General features: G+C 40.4%; 1 protein-coding gene across 1 annotated transcript in view; it reads right to left on the bottom strand.

Moving 5' to 3' along the window:
• The window catches only part of pign (phosphatidylinositol glycan anchor biosynthesis class N), a 171,764-nt gene extending 151,756 nt beyond the window's left edge, over positions 1-20,008 (bottom strand). Inside the window, exon 1 of the mRNA XM_002934389.5 lies at positions 19,906-20,008. The gene's annotated coding sequence lies outside the window, so the exon portion shown is untranslated. The remainder of the gene's footprint in view (positions 1-19,905) is intronic.
• Positions 20,009-21,368: the final 1,360 nt, after the last annotated feature.

A 21,368-nucleotide genomic window follows, 5' to 3' on the forward strand; every position in this document is an offset into this window, starting at 1 on the left:
AAGACATTACCAATGAAAACGTTGAATCTCTTTGGGTAGAAATTTCAGTAGGGCTGAAGGTCACAAAGAAAATGATCATTGGTGTATGCTATAAACCACCCCGTATAGATGAGGGGGATGAGTCCCAGCTACTTTTGCAAATGGAGGAGGCTTCAAAATTGGGTCAAGTTGTTATTATGGGGGACTTTAATTATCAGGACATTGACTGTAGTAATGGGGTGGCTAAGTCAGAAAAAGCTAGTAGGTTTGTAAATATGCTAAATGACAACTTTTTATTTCAGGTGGTTCAAGAACCTACTCGGAATGAGTCTATTTTGGACCTGGTAATATCTAATAATACTGAACTTATCTCTAACATTTGTGTGGGTGAGCATTTGGGGAACAGTGATCACAACATGGTCTCCTTTGAGATAATGCTACAGAGACAGCTCTATAAGGGAGTAACTAAAACGCTCAATTTTAGACGTGCAGACTTTGCCAGTTTAAGGGCATCTCTGCAATGTGTCAACTGGGAAAGGCTTTTCATGGGGTTAGACACAGAAGGAAAATGGAACATCTTTAAAACATTGCTTTGCAGGTATACACAACAGTATATTCCCCTTGTAAGCAAGGAGAGGCATCGCAAAGCAAAACCCTTATGGCTGAATAAAAGAGTTAAGGTCGAGGTTGGTAATAAAAAACGTGCTTTTAAAGCATTCAAGTTAGCTGGGACAGCGGAAACTTTCATCAGGTACAAGGAAGCAAATAAAGCATGCAAAAAAGCTATCAGGCAAGCTAAAATAGAGATGGAAAGGGATATTGCAGCTAGGAGTAAAAAGAATCCAAAATTATTTTTTAATTATGTGAATAGTAAAAAAATGAAGCAAGAAGGGGTGGGAACTTTATTATCACGGGGGGGTACGTTGGTTGATGAGAACGGGGAAAAAGCTGAAATTTTGAACTCTTATTTTTCATCTGTCTATACATCTGAGGAGCCAGATAATGAAGGCTTCCCTTTTAATATACCCAGTGCTAGTAATTTAGCTACTGGCGCATGGGTCACTCAGGAGGAAATTCAAAAGAGACTTGAACATGTAAAGGTAAACAAAGGTCCAGGACCGGATGGGATTCATCCCAGGGTATTAAATGAGCTGAGCGCTGTGATTGCCAAGCCTCTTCACATAATTTTTCAGGATTCGTTGAGGTTTGGCATGGTGCCGAGAGACTGGCGGATTGCTAATGTGGTGCCGTTATTTAAAAAGGGATCTCGTTCTCAGCCTGAAAACTATAGGCCTGTTAGTCTGACATCAGTAGTAGGAAAGCTTCTGGAAGGGGTAATAAGGGATAGGATAGTTGAATACATTGCAGTTCACAATACTATTAGTTTGTGCCAGCATGGTTTTATGCGTAACAGATCTTGCCAGACTAATTTAGTTGCCTTTTATGAGGAGGTGAGCAGGAACCTTGATGCTGGAATGGCAGTTGATGTCATCTACTTAGATTTTGCTAAAGCGTTTGATACAGTACCTCACAGAAGGTTAATGATCAAATTGAGGAATATTGGCCTAGAACATAATATTTGTAATTGGATAGAAAACTGGCTGAAGGATAGAGTACAAAGAGTGGTGGTAAATGGAACATTTTCTAATTGGGCCAGTGTGGTTAGTGGAGTACCGCAGGGGTCAGTCCTTGGTCCTTTGCTTTTTAACTTGTTTATTAATGACCTGGAGGTGGGCATAGAGAGTACTGTTTCTATTTTTGCTGATGACACTAAATTGTGCAAAACTATAAGTTCCATGCAGGATGCTGCCGCTTTGCAGAGCGATTTGACAAAATTGGAAAACTGGGCAGCAAACTGGAAAATGAGGTTCAATGTTGACAAGTGCAAAGTTATGCACTTTGGTAGGAATAATATAAACGCAAACTATCTACTGAATGGTAGTGTGTTGGGGGCATCCTTAATGGAGAAGGATCTAGGGGTTTTTGTAGATCACAAGTTGTCTAATTCCAGGCAGTGTCATTCTGTGGCTACTACAGCAAATAAAGTGCTGTCTTGTATAAAAAAGGGCATTGACTCAAGGGATGAGAACATATTTTTGCCGCTTTATAGGTCCCTGGTAAGGCCTCACCTTGAGTATGCAGTGCAGTTTTGGGCTCCAGTCCTTAAGAAGGATATTAATGAGCTGGAGAGAGTGCAGAGACGTGCAACTAAACTGGTAAAGGGGATGGAAGATTTAAGCTATGAGGTTAGACTGTCGAGGTTGGGGTTGTTTTCTCTGGAAAAGAGGCGCTTGCGAGGGGACATGATTACTCTGTACAAGTACATTAGAGGGGATTATAGGCAGTTGGGGGATGTTCTTTTTTCCCATAAAAACAATCAGCGCACCAGAGGTCACCCCTATAGATTAGAGGAACAGAGCTTCCATTTGAAGCAGCGTAGGTGGTTTTTCACGGTGAGGGCAGTGAGGCTGTGGAATGCCCTTCCTAGTGATGTGGTAATGGCAGACTCTGTTAATGCCTTTAAGAGGGGCCTGGATGAGTTTTTGAACAAGCAGAATATCCAAGGCTATTGTGATACTAATATCTACAGTTAGTATTACTGGTTGTATATATATAGTTTATGTATGTGAGTGTATAGATTGGTTAGTATAGGTTGTGTGCTGGGTTTACTCGGATGGGTTGAACTTGATGGACAATGGTCTTTTTTCAACCCTATGTAACTATGTAACTATGTAACCTCTGAACTTGCGAAAATCCACAATTTCCTGAACCTAAAATTCTTGATGTCCATCAATAGATACAGGAGGAGGAGAATTAGAAGAGATGGCATTGTAGCCCACAGGTTTGAATTTTAAATATTCATACTGGGAGGAAGTTCAAGCTTGACACAAACAGGAATAATAGCCTCTTCAACTCTGAAAGAACCAATGAAGTGAGGACCAAATTAGAAGAAAGGTGCATGGAGTCAAATATTCTTAGCAGACAGCCATATTGAATCCCCAACCTTAAAGGGGACCTGTCACCTTAAGAAATAATTCCAAATTGTTTTCTATTGTGTTTGTCAAGTAAAATAAACTTTACTTACACTATATAAATTATTTTAATCTTATTTTCTTCAGCCTTGGAATTCACAATTGCAGCAAGCAGGCAGGCACCATATTGTGGACACTGTTATCAAAGCAGGCATTGCATTCTGCCAATATCTTGTTTCTGCGCCAGTATGGGGGGACCTGATATCCATGTCCATGCACTGGTTACACAATTACATGGTGCAGAGGGAGGGGGAATGTGAGGAGGGCAGCAACATCTAAAAAGTTCTGAATTGAAAGTGAAAGTAACTCTCTGCCCCACCTCTATGCCTAAGGCATAGAGGCGGGGCAGGCAATATATGATTGACAGCTGGGATTTTTAAGTGCTTTTATAATGGGTATGGATGTGGTAATGAAAAAATGGTTTGGGGTTTCTTGTTTTATTTGAAAAGGGCTTTTATTATACAGCTTTTTATGTCTGGGTGACAGGTCCTCTTTAAAGGATTGAGCCAGAATGAGAAACCTCCAAAAAAGGCTGGTGGGCTCTGGATCAAACAGTCTTAAGGTCATAAACAGCTTTAACAGCAAGAACATCTGATAGTATGGAAGAAGGCAGAGGAAGAGGATTCCAGCCAAAAACACAGAAAAATGGTGAAAAGCCCAAAGCAGCAAAGAAACTGCTCCAAAGCCTCCCAAATGGCAAAACCCCAGGCCCTGATGGGTACTCATACCAGTACTATAAGTTATACCAACATATCCTATCCCCATACTTGATTAAGCTCTACAACTAATATCTAAAAGGCACACCCATACCCACAGCAAATCTAACCTCTTACCTCTCGCTCATACCAAAAGAGGGTAAGGACCCTACTAACTGCTCAAATTACAGGCCGATAGCCCTCTTAAACTCTGATTTAAAAATATTTTCTAAAATCCTTGCAAACTGCCTTGCTCCTATACTGCCAAGAATCATAAAAGCAGATCAAGTAGGTTTCATACAGGGCAGGCAGGCATGAGATAATACGAGACGGGTCATTAACACAATAGAGCTATTACAGAAACAAGGGCACCCAGCCCTAATACTAAGTCTAGACGCTGAAAAGGCATTTGACCAGCTAGACTGGTCCTACATGTTAGCCCTTCTCCAACACTTGAATTTAAGAGGCCCCTACCTGACTGCCCTCAAAAACCTCTACTCTACGCCTAGTACATACTTGAAAGGTACCACTACCCCTATCAAAATCGCCAATAGCACAAGGCAAGGCTGCCCACTTTCCCCCTTATTCTATGCACTCTGTATAGAACCGTTAGCAGCAAATATAAGAAATTAACCAAATATAAAAGGTATACTGGTAGGCAAAGAGCAATCATGGTTTGGCAGGATTGCCACTATTAAAGTGCTAGCTTGGTCCCAACAGACCCGGAATAAGGTATGGGTAAACATAGAAAATACGCAATTTCTGCCATATCATCCAAATGCGTGGTTCTGGTCCCGGACAGACCACCCAAAACCTAAGATCAATATGCTTAAATCCACTGCGTTCACTTTAGCAGTATGGAGAAGGGTAAATTGTAAGTATAAATTGAGCTCCTTGTACTCACCGCTAACTGCTATACTAGGAAACCCATTATTGCAATCAAGTGCTGATTTTCAAAATTTGTAAGCTAAAAGACACCACTGCAGTTTTTACGGTTAGAGATGTTATGGTCCCCGCTTTAATTTTGTAGCACTTCAACAAAAATTCCCAGAGCTACATTTACGCTGGTATATGTATTTCCAACTTAGGCACTTTTTAGAACCATTTGTCAGGTTCTTTAAATCAAACCAACCCACAGGGTTCGAACACATAGCATACAATGACCTCCCACAAAGGGGGCTGATCTCAAATATATATAAGTTGATTAACAACCCATTTATCACCCAAGGTTACAAACACCAGTATATGCTGAAATGGGAAGCTGCAGTGGGAACGGTGATCAGAGAGGAAGACTGGGACTCGATCTGGGATAACGTCAAAAATATTGTTACCTGTACAAAGCAGAGGAAAAATATATACAAAATTTTGATGTTTTGGTATCTTACCCCAACCAGGTTACACAAACTATTTCCCAATAATCCCAGACAATGTTGGAGATGCAATAGCGCCCCAGGGGACCTACCCCATATACTCTGTTCCTGCCCACATATCCAGCCACTCTGGGATGAAACCCAAACCCTGCTGACGAATCTTTCCCATGATACGATTAATAAAGAAATCACTACATTCCTATTGGGCAAACCAATCGAAGGTCTTACCAAATCTCAGCAGAAATTAGCGAACCATATCCTGACCATGATAAAGATAACAATAGCATCCAAATGGAAAACGCCTACCATTCCCAGCTGGGCAGAAATCCACCGCAAAATAAATAGCAATAAGGATTTTGAATACCTACAGAACAGGGTACCCACGTACCTTAAAGTCTGGACCCCATGGGAACTGTTCCCACCAGCCTAAAGACAACCTAATAACCACGCACACCCAGCCAGCCTTGTACACCCAACATGGCATACGGTTACAACATGTTGAATTATGTTTTTAAGTTAAATAAGTTGATTTATTACTACTAACCCTTACTGAGAATGATCCTTTTTCATATGCATAATTCGCACACATTAACACCCACTACCTGCCTCCAGGAATCACGATAAACTAATGAGAGTACATATTTTACAGGCAAATGTATATTAACAAAGATATATATGACACTGAATAACTGTAAGAATGTTCAAAATGGAATTATATAAATTGCACTGTACTGTACTCGCCGAATTTGTCGGACCTTTATATGTACTATTAAAATCTATAAAACTGCGAATACCTATTGCATTGTTTGTACTAAACTTTAATAAAAATATAAGTTACCAAAAAAGAAATAAGCCATCTTGAAAAAGCGACCCACCACCACTAGCACTGTAGTATCTGCCAACTTAGGTAAATCTATAATAAAGACCATGGAAATATTGGACCATGTTTATTTGGAACAGATAAAAGATCAACTAGCAGGCAGGTTATAGACATTAATGTTGAACTTTTTGGTGTCTTTTTTCAACCTAATTTACTATGTTACTAAGAAGACCACAGGGGAAAGGACGTGGAGTTTTATGGTGGGTACAGACAGTGTATGCAGCAACAAACCGAGTAACATCCTGGACTATAGAAGGCCTCCAAAAATATCTGGAAATAAGGTTGAGCGACTTGTTAACCCCTTGATGACAAGCAAACTTTGAGGAATAACCCCACGAGAGAACCTGAGGCACACAACCCTGCATTACAAGACTTTTACCACAGGGACATTCCGGAGATGGTTCAGAAACAGGCCGAAAAATAAACACTGAAACCACCACTCGCTCAGGGGAAATAATAGGGCAGGGAGGGAATGTGGAAGTCTCTTCAGAAGCCAGGATTCTAGATAGGAAATCCATCTTGATATTCTTTGACCTAGGTCTATAGGAGATGATGAAGTTGAGTCTGGAGAAGAACAATGCCCACCTAGCTTGTCAAGGATTTAGTCTTCTTGTGGAGGAAATATATTCTAAGTTTTTATGATCAGTGAGGATAGTGACTGGTTCTTCAGATCCCTCTAACAAATGATGTCATTCTTCCAAGGCCAACAACTCCCAATTGCTGTCGTCATAGTTTTTGTTTTTTTTAGCAAATGAAAGCTTATGGACCCTAGTATCAGAGGCATCAACTTCAAGGGTGAATGGACGAAATGTATCAGGATTAATTAAAACTGGGCAGAAGCAAAGGAGGCCTTCAAAGTTTCAAAAGCGAGTGACCTCAGCAGCCAGAATATGAAAATGTATGGCATATTCTGCAGCAGACAGAGAGCCCTGAGAAATCTTCAGACCTGGAGCAACAAAAATCTCTCAACATGGAGATGAAGGCTGACAAATTGTGAGGGTCATTTTGTTCCCACAATGGTGCACCCAAGCAAGAGCCTTACCATAGCAAGGTAATAATATAAGCCACCTTAGAGGAGTGAGTTTGAAGTGAATAAGGCACTGGTTCAGGGATCCCCAACATACCTCAGGATCATCTGCGTAACGGATCCAAAGACTGTGCCACAAATGAAGGAACAACCAGAGGCAAAAAAGATGGCGATGGAGCAGCACCAACGCTTTGAAGCACATCCAGACGAGATGGGCTTGCAGAGCTTCCTGGATCTTAAGTCTCTTGGGGAAGCTTCTAAAACCCTTTCCAAAGAACCCATGGCAAAGGCAGCCTAAGAAGCCTCCGTGGTGGCCCAAGCAAATCGGATATGGACTGTAGTATAAGAAAGCCCGTAGACTGTTAGTACCAACTTTTTAATAAAAGTACAGTAACAGTCAACAAGCAAAATTAGATTTGTCTAGCTGTAGGATGCACAGAAATTAAATAAAAAAATATTAGGAAGATGTACAAGACGGATCCATTTATTCATTTTGGTGCCTAATAAGAGCATGATATACTTTTATTAGCTTTTTTCATTAGGAGTCAGTGAAAAGGAATGAATGGGAATGTAACATAAAATGAAAATAAATAGTAGCAACACTTGTTGCATGAAGAACTGTACACAGGCAAAATAATGACTTTAGATGCATACAGAATATGTAATGGTGTTATGAACTGTAGTATGAGGGAGCCTTTTGACTGTTAGTACCAACCCTTTAGGGGAAATAGAAGAGCCCTGGCAACCCCAGTTTTCACAGATGCCCTTTTGGGACCCTGTGCTTTCTGCTGCGGGGAAGACAGGGATTCTATACACTGCCAAGGGTGATACAGACTCGGTACCAAAGGAGTCAGGCAAAGGCAACATCAGAATCACGCAAAAGGTCGAGGGCAGGCAGCACAAGTTCAGCATCAAAAACCAGGCAGAGAGTCAAAACCAGCAGAACGATTCAATACAAGGCTTAGCTAAGATCTGGATACTCAGAGCCAGCTTGAGCAATCAAAACAAACACTACAGCGCTATTGAATTTGGCGCCAAAGTGACATCAGTATGGCATATCAGGAATTGATCCTCTGGCTTGGTGACCTCGCCAAACAAGAGGACTGCAACGTGAATGCCTTAAAGGACAAGGAAAGGCTAAGTGACTTGGGGGTGCCAAAATGTTTAGCACCCCCAAGTGACTTTAATCGCCTACCTTTTACCCCAGGCTGGTGCCCCGGTTAGGAGAAAACAGCACCAGCCCAGGGTACCTGTAGCGATGCGCTTCCTCCTTCCTGCTTCATTTAGCTGCGACTATACGATAGGCGCATGCGCAGTAGAGTGAAAAGCCGACTTCTCTGTTAAAGTTCAGCTTTTCACTCTACTGCGCATGCGCGCGCGAACCAGGAAGAAGGAAGCGCTGCAGGTACCCCGGGCTGGTGCTCTTCTCTCCCAACAGGCGCACCAGCCCGGGGTAAAAGGTAGGCGATTTAAGTCACTTGGGGGTGCCTAACATTTTGGCACCCCAAGTGACTTTGCCTTTCCATGTCCTTTAAGACATTACTCCTGGTGAAAAGAGAGCTCTGTCTAGTTTGACTTCGGATAGGAGTATAGTTATTAAAAAAGCGGACAAAGGGGGCTCTGTGGTGGTATTAGAGGCTACCCATTATCTTAAGGAAGTGATGAGACAATTGAATGATGTAGAGACTTATGAGAGGTTAAACAAGGATCCCACTCATTTTTTCAAACAGAAATTAACTGATCTTTTACAGTCAGGTTATTCTAATGGAGTATTGACCTTGGGTCAATGGGAATTTTTGAGATGTGATCATCCGGTGATTCCGGTTTTTCATGTGCTGCCTAAGGTGCATAAGTCATTGATAGATGAAAAGGGACGACCGATAGTGGCCAGTATAGGGTCTATGGGTCAAAAATTATCGGGCTATGTGGATCAATTGCTCCGCCCTCTAGTAGAATCCCTACCCAGTTATTTGAAAGATACAACTATGTGTATCAATAGGATGAGTAATTTACAATGGAGATCTACCTATCGTTGGTTCACAATGGATGTAGTATCATTATACTCGTCGACTGAACATGAAGGTGGTCTACAGGCTATACGTTTTTGGTTAGATAGGGAGAATGTGTTTCCGCTCACACAGAAAGAATTTATTCTTTCGTCTATAGAATTTTTACTTTATTCTAATTATTTTATGTTTGATGGGGGTTTTTTTCTCCAAAGACGTGGAGCCGCAATGGGGGCTTACTTTGCCCCTACCTATGCTAATCTCTTCATGGGATGGTTTGAGCGGCTCCACGTTTTTGGATTATCTAACCCATATAGATCACATATTGTTTGTTTTTTTCGCTACATAGACGATTGTCTGGGCGTATGGGATGGGGATGATGTTTCATTGGATAATTTTGTTAAGTATTGTAACACTAGAGTTAAAGGTCTTTCCTTCACTTATGAATCACATCTACATATGATTTCCTTCTTAGATGTTTTATTCATGTCCAGTGCTTTTGGTGTGCACATGGATTTATATAGGAAACCTATCACATGTAACACGTTATTACACTATGAAAGTTCACATCCTATTACTTGTAAGAAGGGTGTGCCTGTTGGACAGTTTCTTCATTTACGTCGGATTTGCTCGACATGGGACACATTCAATGATCAGGCAATGCAATTATGGGACCGTTTCCTTGAAAGGGGCTATAGCACCGAAGTGATTAGAATAGCCTATGAACGAGCAGTATTGAGTAATAGAAATGACCTTTTAAAGAATGATAGAGGTTGTAAATTGGCTAGGAGGCCTCCTAGGAAGCCTGAAACATCTAAGGTACGTTTTTGCATGACCTATAATAGGGATTCTTACCTTATCAGACGTAGTATCTCAAAATATTGGGGCATCCTTTTAGAGGATCCGGTTTTAGTAGAGATTCTGGGGAAAAAACCCTCTTTTGTATATAAGAAGGATAGAGATATTGCATCTCAACTTTCTCGAAGCTTATATGTCTCCAAACAATCGAATAATGAATCATCCTGGATTAGGTATAAAGGGAACTATTATTGTGGCAGGACAAGATGTAAAGCATGCCAATATCTAAAGGTATCCAAAGAATTTTGTAGTACCCACACAGGGAAAATATATACGATTAAACAATATTTTAATTGTACTTCACAGAGAGTGGTATATCTGATTACATGTCAGTGCGGGGCTCAATACATACGAAAAACGGTTCGGAAAGTGAGTGAACGCATTTTAGAACACCTATCAGCTATAGGGCGTAAGGATATGAAATCGGCCGTTGCAAAACCTGCAGTGGAGAAACATGGAGGAAAGATGGTTTTTTATTATCAGATCATAGATACAGGTGGTTTTAATCCTAGGAAAGGTGACTCAGAGAATAGACTCTTACGTAGGGAAGCTTTTTGGATTTATTGTTTGGGTACTATAGACACCTTGGGGGGTATGAATAGAGAATGGGAATTAACTTGCTTTTATTAATAAAGTTTTACTACTTCCTTCATAAATTATTGACCTTCACACTGTGGCTGATTGATATGATCAATATGAACATGATGCTATCCCCTTTGTTATGTGTTTTTATATTATGTAATTATGATATTGTAACTTGTCTTGGTATTTGGTTTTGGTATATGCTACAATGGGTTAACAAGGAAGGGGGGAGGAGGGATGGGTGTGAATAAAAAGGCACCTTTTGAAACTTGTACCATACAGCTTTTGAGAAAGTGGTGGGACACCACGAAACGCGTCAGGCGTGTGGTCTTTTTTGTCTGGTAGTGCACAGCATGTTTTTAAAGGAAATTGAATAAAGTGATAAATTTTTATCAGCAGTGTCTTTTTGCTCCGTATCAAGGAGGATACACCATGTCCTTTAAGACCCAGAAACATTGTTTCCAGAGTCAGAACTAGTGAACAGAAAGGAATGAACAAATAGTGCTTTCAGCTGGAGCTAAATGTAAAAAATAACCACTGACACATTTTAATTAATGTTGTAGAAAGATTAGCTTTTATAATTGTAGGCAAATGGGTTCTTATGCATTTAATTATTCACTCAAAAAAAACAAAAAAAAAACATTAAAAAGATACTTGATATCAAAATAAAACAGCCTCTCACACATAACATTGTAGCCTTCCTGACTACCCCAGGGCCTCTCCCAGACCACCACAAGGTCAGCACCCTGTTACTCACAGTTTTATTGTACAAAAAACATTTTTGCAAGGATATTTAGGATTTGTTTTTTGTTTTTTTAACAAACAGCACAAGAATGGTGCCTTAAGGGTTGATAGATAAACTGCTCTAAGAGAATTATTTCACATCGCTTGCTTTTTGCCTCACTGCAAAACCTCAAATTTGACAAATATAAATGTATTTGTGTGCTTATCCTGATGTAGTATAAGGAGTATAATTTATTAGCTTCAGTTTTGTGCCCTAGACACACACAAGCTTTTTCCTGGTCAGTGGTATGATAATGATCCAGAACAACAGGCTAGCAGGGCTTATGCTGTTACACCAGATGTACAAACAGAAGTCAGATAGCATGCCAAGCCAGAAGTGCATCATTAGCACACGGCTGATCTAGATTTTAGTTGGCAACCTGCTGTCTTACCATTTAGAGGGACATTAAGCACAAAACAATAACATGTAAGTTTAAGATGCTCTCTGATGGTTATTGAATACATTTAACCACACACTTTGTATAACTGTCAGCCAAAAATCCTTGCACAAGGAGAAAGATACGAATATTCTACAGCACAGAATAAACAGCAGATGTCGCTATAATATCATCTGCAATAGTTTTGAATGGAAAACTAGTGAAATGCATGTTTTTATTATTTTATTAAACTTTATTTATATAACACAGACACATTTAAGCAACACATTTACAGATATTCATCATTTACTGCCCTAGTCACATTTACAATATATTCTATAACCCACTAGGTTCAATTTAATCAGGCAAGGCAGCAGGGCTAAACACTGAGATACTTTGCATTCTAAACGTGTTGCAGTTATTAGGAGAAAAGGCATAAATTAAAGGAACAGTAACACCAAAAAATGTAAATGTATCAAAGTAATTAAACTATAACATACTGGTAAAAGTTGTGTATTTGCTTCAGAAAGACTCCTATAGTTTATATATAAACAGGCTATATAAATGGCTACAGGGGCAGCCATTCAAATTGGAATAGAGGAGAAACAGCAAAGGTTACATTAGTAGATAACAGATAAAATGTGGTTTTAACTGTTCTCTGCTATGTAACCTGTGCCTTTTCTCCTTTTTCCAGCTTGAATGGCATTATATAAACTATAGTAGCGTTTCTGAAGCAGACATTACAGTTTTACCAGGGCAGGACAACAGTACATTCGATTTTAATAACTTTAAAACACTTGTTTTTTGGTGTTACTGTTGGCGCATCCTTTAATATTAACCATAGGGCCCATTCTCTCCCCAAAATCACACCAAGTAGATCCCCCAGAATGACCCTGTACCCCTAAAGCATGGTTGCCACCAATCTCACTGCATAGCTTTCCCTGCCTCTGATATTAATTTTTTGGCTCCTAGTGATATCATTGCCCTGACCCCAACTGCATATGTTTATATTTCTCAGTATACGTCAGTAATGGTCCAATGGACAAATAGTGCCATGGCCCAATGGACCAATGGTGCCATGGCAACTGTGCAGTTGGTGCCAGGGAAATAACAGCAATGTAAGACAGATTATTTAACTCTAAACTAATGAAAAGAGAAATGTAGTAAAAATGTTCAGTTTAACAGACTTCAAAGAGAAAAAGAAAAATCAAATGATTCTTTATATCCCTCATATTATGATTAGATGCACAAGGTCCAGGGTCGGACTGGGGGATGCAGGGCCCACCCGACATCCTCCCCTGGGCACGCGCGTAAGTGAAACACATCAGGGGAGGACACCAGTGGCCGGGGGAGCAGCAACAGGATTCGGGGCTGGGCCGCCGGGGCCCACTGGGTTTTCTCCCTGTGTCCCAGCAGCCCAATCCAACCCTGACAAGGTCTACATAGCCCATGATGCACTGTGAGAAAGTAAGATAACACTGGATGTTTAAAATATTTAAGTGAGTTCGGCAGCAGATAAATAATACATAAATAAGCAAGATAATGGCCATTCTATGTTTTATAAGTCATCAATGTTTAAGTTCATTTGAAGTTGTTCCTGAATTTTATTTCACTTTATATGAAATCTCCCTCTGGCATGTGCTAAAGGGGACAGGAGGGCAATGCTGCAATTCTTAACCAGCCCGTCAGATCTCCCTTCCATATCACTGAACATACCTACAAGTATTTTGTCTCTCATTCCCCACCTTCCCTATCCTTGCCCTTCTCTACAAACAAGCATGTACAACAATATGTTATGTTATCAATTCTAAAATCCTGTTTTGTTTTGTTTTTTTGCTTACTTTAGCCTCCTGATGGTCATGTGACAAAAATAGCACTCCTCGGTTATGGAGGTACCAGTGATGTTTACATGGTAAGGTACCAATAAATACCTTGAGATTGGGAGTATTAATGCACCATGTAGGTGCTATCATTGCTATAAGCATTAGCTATAACCTCCTTGCTCTGTCCCCAAAGCCTAAATAACAAGTACTTGCCTATTTCCCACAAAATTGCACTGTTATTAAGGCAAATAGTATCTTATACCAAATCCCTATTATAATTAGATAATCAGTGTGACCAGTTTGGGGTATGGAAACATGCATTGCCAGGCACCCAGAAATCAGCATCACGTCCTAGGATTCTCTCTAATTAGGTTTTCAATTTTAGTGCTGCCTTACCTTCTTCAGTGTTCTGAATTTAGTTTGTACTTATTTAACCTAAATTGTTCTGCTCTACTGTAGAATAGGAATAAGAATATGTTATTGTGTTTCACAGAAAGGGGCCAAACATGTAAGCCACTTTTTAAGCTTTATTTACAAATTGGCTAATAACTATTCCAACAAACCTTTCTGCCTGTGTTACAGGGTCAGCATTGTCGTAATGGAGAAGTGGCGGTGAAAGTTGTAAACATTACTCGGGTAATAGATCTATCTATTTTCAATCTCTATCAGTTTTTGTTTGCCCTCCCATGGGAACAAAAGTGTTTTTTGTTATTATCCTTCAGGATGAAGAATTGGTCAGGAGGGAAAAAATGTTCCTCCAGGGATCTTTTATCAATTTCTCTGACATTTTATCAATATCCATGCAATTTCCATGCACAGTACATTGCTTCCCATGTGCCAGTTTCGGTGATCCAGGGCTGCCACATGCATAAAGGAGAAAATTCCAGAAAGCTGGAATCACTGCAGGGTGCCAAAATGTTAGGAACCCCCCAGTCATTGTATTCACTTACCTGTTACCCTGGGCTGGTGCTCCTGTTAGCAAAACACCATACCAGCCGGGGTACATGCAGGCCAGCAATCCTTTTCAGTCTTCTTTCTTCATGCTGTCTGTGCATGTGCAGTAGAGTGATAAGCCGCACTTTAAGAGCACTTTAGTCGCCCACAACAAGATAGATTTGATGAGAGCGACTAACCTCTCTGTCTACCAAGGCCATAACAAAAACAGCCAGCTTTGCTTGTCTGCATATACCCTGGGCTGGTGCAATTTTCTGCTAATAGGTATCAAGAAAATGATTTTAATCACTGGGGGTGCCTAACATTCTGGCACCCCTCAGTGATACCACCTTTCCTTCTTCTTTAATAAAGTAAAATGTCAAACTACAATCTACATCACAAGCGCCATCCTGGATCACTGCAAGAAACCCCTATCTACAGTCAGATGATCCCAGTGGGCCAATAACAAGGCAACCATTTGGGGGGTTTAACCTTAAAAGCAAGCAAGTTGCAGGTAAAACTTGGTCCCTCTGTAAAATGTATAATGAAGCAGTAGAATTCTTAATAAAACAGATGAAAGTAAGTGTACGACTGGCCAGACCAGGGATGACGGTGACACAGTTGGTCAGTTGGTACATTGAAAGTATGTTGCAATATATGGACAAACTTAAATGCTTAAATATATGGTAGCTTAATGCACAGAATGTCTTAATGTCATATATATATATATATAAGGATACTGGGGGAGTGCAGAGGATCTCTTGTTTCTGTTTATATACATTTTTTAGTCCCTAATAGTTTAAAATGTAGTGGTTAGCACAACTGAGATAAAATGGTGACATTGTGTAAGCATAGAAGGTACTCAGGCAGCGGTATTCTCAGGTAAGAATTATGTAAATATCTGCATTGCAGGTGTATTAATTGGATCCCTTTTTTTTTTATTGTGATTGAACACATGGAAGGCAAAGCATCTCTCCCAGAATTTTGAAATTTACTATATACTGTGCCACCTGTGCCCTTGCAATTGTGTGTTTAAAATGTGACTCTCAACTTCACAGTACAAATTGCTGCAAGGCTATGGGGATAGACAAGTGCTACTACTATGAAGGCATGTTTTCTTGCCTGCATGCCCTGTAACATGGATTTGTCCTGTGCAAATTAGAATGTCTAAGGATTATCATTAGACATTTTAAGAACTCATAACCCTGCTGTATTTGTTAATATTTTTAATACAATAATAAAATTACCTTTTCCTTTAATAATTATACATGAACAAACCTGGCCTCTACAACAGCTCCAACTTTTTGCTTTCATCTCCCTCCCCAGCATGCAGCAGCACCACCAGCGCCCAGTAACCCTGCTCCACCGCAAGTTTACCAAGAGTACCTTCAAGCCTCCCCAGTTTGGCCATTTGGCCATCGATCCTCCTCCACCACTAATCCACGAGCAGTTGCTTCAAACTTCCCCAGTCTGCTGGGGCTTCACCAGTGGCCAGGGACCCTCCACCACTAATCCACGAGCAATTGCTTCAAGCTTCCCCAGTCTGCTGGGGCTCCACCAGTGGCAGGGACCCTCCACCACTAATCCACGAGCAGTTGCTTCAAGCTTCCACAGCCTGCTGTGGCTCCACCAGTGGCCAGTGGACAGTGGTCCCTCCAAATCTCACCAGTCTGCCACAGCACCACCAGAGACAATCCACCCTCCTCCACCGCAACTTCTGAGGCAGTCCCTCTAAACCTCCCCAGCCTGCCATTGGACCACCAGTGGCCAATCCGCCCTCCTCCAGAAGCCAGAGACCCTTCTCCACTGCAACACCAACAGCAGCACCTGCAAGCCTTCTCAGCATGACACTTGTGCCAGCTCTTCTTCTGGATATGTTTTGGCACTCTTACTACTTTGGAACAGCTTATGTGATTGTTGTTTATCAAAAATTTCAAATAAAAACTAAAAAAAATCATACATAACTCTACTAATCGCTAGCCTGTCACAGCTCCACTAATGGTCACCAACCCTGCTCCACTGCAACTCCACCTTAAAACAATTCAAAATTGGGGCTCCTGGGTGAAGAGGCCTGCCCCCCAATAGCATGACACCCCAATAAATTGTCCCTGCTCGTAAAGTCATACCCTCTTCTTCCCAAAATCCACCCAAGCCTTGCCCTCTACGTGTAAGCGTATTTATTACAGGGTAATTCCGGCTTATGAACTTAAAATTTGTTAAAGAGCCCCAAACAACACAAAAAACACTAATACAGTGGCTTGCAAAAGTATTCACACAAGTATTTCCACATTTTGTCACATTACAGCCACAAACATGAATCAAGTTTATTGGAATTCCACGTGAAAGACCAATACAAAGTGGTGTACACGTGAGAAGTGGAACAAAAATCATACATGAATAAGGTAAGTAGGGGAGCAAGAGCCTAGAAGGAAATTAAGGTTATGAAAGTGGGACAGTTAGTCTGGGGCACAGAAGAAAAGAAAGAGTGTTTTGTGTGGTGTGTAGCAAAAACACTTTCTATTTGGCCCTCCAGCTTCTATGTGTATGAGTGTATATGTTATATGGCACCAATACACTGAGTTTTATTTAAAAAGTATTTACTGGAAGTGCAGAACTGGTTGGAAGAAGTAGAGGAGGTCCCAACAGTCCACATACTTTGGTAAATCTTTGCATATTGGGCATCAAACTGTTCAGTAGATGGAAATTGCAAAATGCCTTTACTTTTAAGTGGGCAAAACTAAAGTGTTGGTGGGCGAGGCTTATTATATCAGTGGGTGGGGCTTATAATTGTAGGTTGGGCTTACATTTGGCATGCCAAGCGCAAAGCACCCCTGCTAGATTCTCCCTAGAGGAATGCAGGAGGATTGCACTCCCACCATTGCATCCTTTAAGTTTTTTTTATTATTTACCCTATATCTGTGCATTTTCAGTGTCTTTTAACATTTAATACAATATTGAATGCTCACACTTTTTGATGTTATAACTTTCTAGGCTAAACATTGTATCATCTTTCTAGGTGTTGATTTATCTGGTGGTAAATAGACTGCATTACAACAGTTTACCTATACTCCAGCTATAGCTGATATTTGAGCTAACCCCAGTATTTTTTACCTGTCTTGCCTCCTTTCTTTTCTCTGTAATAAGGATTCATTTCAAGTGCCCAGATATACTAGGCTGCTGTTACCAGCTAATTCTAGTATTACTCATGACTGGTTTATGTTACTTCATATTGCTGGGGTCTTATTAACTTTTATTGACAGTGCCACATTGTCAACATTTATGATGCTCTAGTGATAAGTTGCATATCAAGGCCTTTACCATCTCCCTCTTTTTATACAATGTCTGCACACTCCTTAGCACTTCTGCACAGATTATAGATAATTCACTTCCGAGGCCATTGGAGGTTACAAAATTCTTATTGCATTCACATACAATATGGTCAGTTTTAACAGAAACCAATTAACCTGCCTGTTGTTGGAGTGTGTGAGGAAACTGAAGTAGCTGGAGAAAGCCCAGATTTGTATTGAGCTAATCCCCATGGGCAGTGCCAGTTATATTAGTTTGAGACAGTGGTTGAAAATAAATAGTTATAATAGAAAAATTCTGAGTTATGGAAGTGGCAGGGAGGTAGAATGGGTAGAGGACTGCTGAACAATGCATTGAGTATACAATTAGGAGAGCAGTATATGCACCAGACAACAGTGAATGAAGTAAGTGCCAATTCCTGGTATGTTACAGTTACCAATGCTGCAGGCTTATTCTGATTATTTCACTAAAAGCTGGAATTTTCAGTGCCCCCTATGTTTTTTATCAAATGGCAACAAAGCAAAACAAGTTTATAGAAATCTGTATTCGTTATATCAGTTAAGCAGTACTGGAAAATGAACAGTAGATGTCGCTATGATATTGTCTTCATTAGGCAAAGCACTTGAAAAAATCACAAATTTAGTTGTGTAAACCCCTTGTTTGTGTTTTTTTAAGAAAACCAGTATGGCTTCTATTGTGACAAAGATTCTAGTTGCATTTTTTTTTTTTACACAACTTAGCTTATGGTAAGAAAAGAAATCTTATAATTAGGTGATCCCACCCCCCCATAAGCAATCAGATGAATTGAAGCCTGGTCCAATTGTACTAGCAAAGCCTGGTCAAAATGGAAGACCAGGGTGATGAAAACTGCACTTTAGAGCTTAAACAAAGTAAACATCACAAGATGTTTCTTTTTTTATAAAATACATTTTCAGACCACTGTACCCAGTCAGTAGAAATGAACAGCTACTGTTTCAAGTTCTTTAAACAAGGTAGCAGTTTCACATTCATTTGTTTTGAGTGTTTATGTTTCCTTTGCAATTTTTCTTTCCATTTCTTTTCTTGACTGAAATCACCTTGCCACTCATTCTAATTAAAGTAAATAATATAAAGTAGCTTAAAAATTGACAAGTTCTACACAGACAGGCTGTAATACAACGTAAATAAAGCAGACCATATAATACTAAGTGCTACTCTGTAAACATTGTCCTTTAGTATAATAGACTATAAGTTGAGTTGCTGAACCATATAATTAAACCAGTTTGTGAATGTCACCAACAGTCAGCTTTAACCAGTTGATTACCTCTGAATTTACAACCTCCATTAGTTAATTTCCATGCACCAAATATAATAACACAGTTTATTGGTAAAGGAGACCTTATAGCAGTAAAACATTGAATAATACTAATAAAGAAAAAACTTTACTATATAAATGTTGATGATGATGAAAACAGCAATCCTGGTATAAATTCATTCTCTTTTTGTCCTCACATCTGATCTGAAAATCAGAATTCTTAATAGAAAAAAGGAGTTTGCATGCTAAAACTGATTTATAAGACAAATATACATTAACATTAAAACAAAATAAACTAGAAAAAATAAATAGAAATTCATGAAAAAGTTTTGGTTTTATGTGGCTTTATCGCAATTTACAAATAAACTGTGTATGTACAAATGTGGGAGGGGAATGCAGGTCAGTTAGGTTTTACAAGCCTGAAGGATGGCAAAGAAACATTTTTTTGCTGGATGGCCATGGACTTTACACCTCATCTGCAATTTATGGCAAAATTATGTTTAAATAAAGTATGCCATTTAGATTTGCCCCATTAATCTGCCATTTTTAATGCACCATGGAAATGGCTGGCAAGTTACTGCTAGAATTTTCAACATTTGACAAGCAACTTGACTTCAATTAGTTACATATCTCTTACTGTACATACTAATTATAATTCATCCTCTTTACTTTATATCATTTGTACCTTGAGAAAACTAAAAACATTACCCAGAAAACTAAGGTTACCAGATAACATAAACAGTGGAGACGCTTTCAAGAAAATCTATCTGGAAGGGCTTCATTGAAATAGTTATTTTTATATTATGTAGGTAATATATTGCATCCACTTTCCCCATCATCTCTTTTGTGCCTAGTCTTATTCTTTAAACATATCACTTTCTTATCTTCAGCACCATATTTTATAAATACTACTAGATGCTGCAGCAAATCACTTACTGTATCGCTGTAGCACTCACTTACCCAGCTCATCGGCTCAGCAAACTCCTCTATACAAGACTCCCACTGCATGCCATTCTGTCATTCTCTCTGGCTGACTTCCTGGTCGCCTAATGATGATGCCATAGTGCAATGCATGCTGGTAGATGTAGTTTTTTGTTGCAAAGAACTTATACGTGAATAAACACCCCTTTGATGTATTATTCTGCATGTGAAAGGAAACATATTTGTTTGTGCTGCTTTTCTGGTGATAGGTTTGAAAAAGATCTTTGATAAATTGGTGTGAATCAGGGTTCCTACAGAAATAAAGTCCTGGTTTCCATAGCAAACGGCAGAATAGCAAAAGCAGTGCTGTTAGCTTCCCCCCTTCATTTCTATGTAAAATTACAATGGAATTAAATTACACTACAGGATTGCAATCTAGATGTTTGTCTATACATATATTTTTATGAATGCACCAAATCCATTATTTTTTGTTTACTTTTTGCTTGTCACATGTACCCCATGCCATACCTCCCAACATTTTAAAAATGAAAAGAGGGACAAAAAGACTTGGCGCGTGTAGCGCGGCAAAATTATTTGGCCATGCCCACGTTGTGGCCACGCCCCAATTACCACACCCCATTTTTAAAATAGTTAAAATAGTGCCCACGATGGCCCAATAGACAGCACCCCATAGAAAGTGCCCCCATACACAGTACCCCCATACACAGTGCCCCCATACACAGTAGCCCTCCTTACACAGTGCCCCCCCATACAGTGCCCCCAATACACAGTAGCCCTCCTTACACAGTGTCCCCCCATACACAGTGTCCCCCCATACACAGTGCCCCCCCATACACAGTGCCCCCCATACACAGTAGCCCTCCTTACACAGTGCCCCCCCATACACAGTAGCCCTTCATACACAGTGCCCCCCCCATACACAGTGCCCCCCCATACACAGTAGCCCTCCTTACACAAAGCCCCCATACACAGAGCCCCCCCCATACACAGTGCCCCCATACAGTGCCCCCCATACACAGTACCCCCCCCAAGTGCCCCCATAGTGAGTAACTCATACATAGAGGCCCCCATAGACTTCTTGGGCTCCTGCTCCTTACTCGGCTCCTCGTAAGGCGGCGACAGGTCCTTTTATAAGGTAGCGCCCGTGCGTACGTGTGACGTCACACGTACGCACAGGCACAACCTTATAAAAGGACCTGTCGCCGCCGTACGAGGAGCCAAATAAGGAGCGGGAGCCCAAGAAGAAGGAGCCGGAGCGCTCCGCTGCAGCCAGTGCATCCCGCTGGCCTGCAGAAAAGCGGGACAGTTGGGGGGTATGCCCATGCTCTAATCCACACTAGCCTGGGTTTTGACTACTTTATAGCCAAATAGGGGTTACACACATGTGGCAGATTTTCAGTCTGTAGATAAACACAGACAAATCCGTCCATACACTCCTAAAAGCTTCTTGATATAATTGCACCTGGAGCCATTGCGTCAGC

This window comes from Xenopus tropicalis, chromosome 6 (genome assembly GCF_000004195.4).
Source record: "Xenopus tropicalis strain Nigerian chromosome 6, UCB_Xtro_10.0, whole genome shotgun sequence".
NCBI lineage: Eukaryota > Metazoa > Chordata > Amphibia > Anura > Pipidae > Xenopus > Xenopus tropicalis.